Source organism: Henckelia pumila, chromosome 4, assembly GCF_033568475.1.
Source record: "Henckelia pumila isolate YLH828 chromosome 4, ASM3356847v2, whole genome shotgun sequence".
NCBI classification, from domain to species: domain Eukaryota; kingdom Viridiplantae; phylum Streptophyta; class Magnoliopsida; order Lamiales; family Gesneriaceae; genus Henckelia; species Henckelia pumila.
The window spans coordinates 77516153-77519442 of NC_133123.1; positions in this window are offsets into that span (position 1 = coordinate 77516153).

Here is a 3290-nt window from a genome sequence, read left to right on the forward strand (position 1 = left end):
ATTCACTAGAAGACTTTGGTTATTACAACGTCTTGTAATACACCCACTTCAGACTTAGGACTTATCCAATGCCTAATCCGAAACTCCTAGATTTACACAGATAAGATTCTCAGTTCTTATCAGACTGGTGGAAGCTTTCAGAGCAGCTTCAAGTTTCTTCAATACTGAGTATAGTTGAGTTGAGCTTCTCAGACTGCAGAGCGGTCGAGAGGCTTGAAAACCCTAGGATGATCCTTGACGATCAGATATGTGAACTGTAGGCGAGGGTTTATTTGAGCAGCAGATGAATGATCTTGTAAGTGTGCTCAAGTATATCAGATGAGGACTTCTGATATTAGTCAAGTGATTGAAATTTTTCTGAGTTGCTTGTCTCTCTTCGTTGTCTCGTATCACTTGTTGTTGTTCTTGTTGTTGTTCTCTTTTTGAGCAATCTTCCCTTTATATAGGTCAATCATCAACGTCTTTATTTTGAACGTTCTGATGCTGCATTGAATGCACATTTAATGCTCATAAATGCATTGATGATTCTGCATGAGGATCGTACACTGCAGACAACTTCCAGGGTCCAAAACTGGAATAAACGGTCGAATGCTTTATCTGCAGTCATTCTGTGTTTTTGCCATTTTGGTACAACCTGTTGTCTTGATTTGCAGGAGTCAACAAATCTTCTGAAACGCCGGTTCTGCTTTTAATAAAAGATCCTGCAAAGAACATCTTGTCACAGGTACTTGTCTCGAGATATCTAGATAGGCAGTTGGCATTCTACCGGTAGAGATATTTGTCCTCTGCTGGTTTGAATAACCAGTCGATAAGCTTGTGACTTCAACCGGTCGAGAGATAAAGGCGGTTGACAAGCTTCCGGTAGAGAGATTTATCCTCTGCTGGTTTTGATAGCCAGTCGATAGGCTTGTGACTTCAGCCGGTCGAGAGCAAAGGCGGTTGACAAGCTTCCGGTAGAAGTTGTAGTAGATTCTTGAAATACAATGGTTGGCAGCACATTCCTATACAATGAGTTGTTGTTTGTTATCACCAAAATATCGGATTCAACATACTTATTCTTCACCGTGACTCTGTTGAGCTCTCGATTATCGATGCACAGTCTCATACTGTCATCCTTCTTCTTCACAAATAACACTGGAGCTCCCCATGGAGAAAAGCTAGGACGAACAAAGCCTTTCTCTAATAACTCCTGAATCTGCTCCTTCAACTCTTTCATATCGGTAGGAGCAAGTCTGTACGGTGCCTTAAAGATAGGCATGGTGTCTGGCAATAAGTCGATACTGAACTCCACCTCTCTCACTGGTGGAATTCCTGAAACATCCTCCGGAAAGACGTCCGGAAAGTCACGAACCACCTCTATCTCTGATAATGATCTGCTAGATGGTTCGAGGCCGTGACAATACTCGCTAGAAAACCTCGGCAACCCCGTCTCAACAACTTCCTCGCCTGAATAAGAGATATCACCTGAGGAGTACTACTACTCTGAGATGCATGAAAAGTAAACGGGTCGACTTCTAATGGTTTCACTGACACTGTCCTCCGACGAAAATCAATCGAAACTTTATTGACTGTCAACCAGTCCATACCCAAAATCAAATCAAACCCGCTCAACGGCAAAACCACTACATCTGCGCGAATGGAGTGCCCCTATAGCTCTAACTCCAGCTCTCGGATGACACTAGAGGTAATAATAATCTGTCCTGACGGCATAGTGACATCATAACCACTGTTGGCAATCTCAGGTGTGATGCCTATCCGTCTGATAAACGCTAGGGAGATAAACTAATGCGTAGCCCCTGAATCTAGCAACGCAAACGTGGAGTTTCCTCCTACTAGAATTCTCCCGATGATTAAGGAGGTATCTGGGTCTGCCTCCTCAGCCTGCATGACAAACACCCGCCCAATGGTGTTCTTATTCCTTGGGCAGTTGTATGCCCCATTCCCTAGCTCCTTGCAGTGGTAGCAAACGTTGGAACCGATCAAACACTGACCTGTGTGAGGCCTCTGACACTATGGGCACAAGGGAACTACTCCTGTCTTAGGGGCCCCGCCCCTCTGCTGTTGTCCCTGCTGATTCGGGCCCTTATACGGTTCAGTAAACTGCTTCTTCGGAGAAGGCTGCGAAGATGTTCAATAAGCTCTTGGCTGGAACTGCCTCTTGCCTTGCTGTTACCTGCATCTCTCGTCTCCTTTCCTCATAACGCAATGCTCTGATAACTGCCGCCTCGTAAGTAGTGACATCCAACATGCGAACGTCATGCTTGATGTCAGCCCGCAATCCATCCACAACTGTCTCAACTTGTCTGGTACACTCAGCAATAAGAGGCACGAAGCGACACCCTCTCTCGAACTGGGTAATGTAATCCACCACATGTTTCTTTACGTAAATCGACATGCATAACTAAGTACTTAAAAATTTTCTGCTAACATAAATGCTTAAGTCTTAAACATGATACTACTAGATCATACTAAAAGCAATTAAAACTTACAGACCGGTAGCGTGGATTTCTGAGCTCGCATAGCAGTGATGACCCCACCAAGAACGCGTCTCTGATACCAATTGAAACATCTAATACTAATAAATGCGAAAAAAAAAATTTATTTAAAATACTAATTAAAATAGATGTACATACATGCCCATACATATATGCACAAAAATAAACAGATTTAAAAATAGCTCAAATAAAATGCAACATTTAATAAATTAAATGTCTGAGTCATGCATTAAATAAAAATGTTGTTCTAAACAATTAAATAAAAGTTTGCATGCACTGAAAATATTTCAATAAAAATATGTACTAGTACCAATCACTGAAAATGAATAAAAAAAACGACATGTTTAATATTCCATAAAAACATAATCATAAAGACTCAGACGACGGCCGCGGGGGATCACTTCATGTCCACTCATATGTCCTCGCCTCCGGTGGGTACTATGTCCTCTACGTACTCACCTGCACCATACCAGTGTAGTGAGCCTAGAGGCCCAACATGCTAACATAACAAGGGTTTAAAATAATTTAAATCACTTTAATACTAATACATAACATATACATGAATGAGCATGCTTAAAATATCATGAACATAACATAAACTTAAATTAAACTTGAATATCATAATAATACATAAACATTGTTGAGCAAAGTATTTTCTAACATCGCATGGTTGTATTCATAGTGTAACCTTAAATCATACATTAAATACTGATCAGCGTGGAAACCAACGTACGTGGCGGTGACGAATCACCTCTTAAATTGGCAGTAAACTGCCCTTCAATAGTTCACATATGG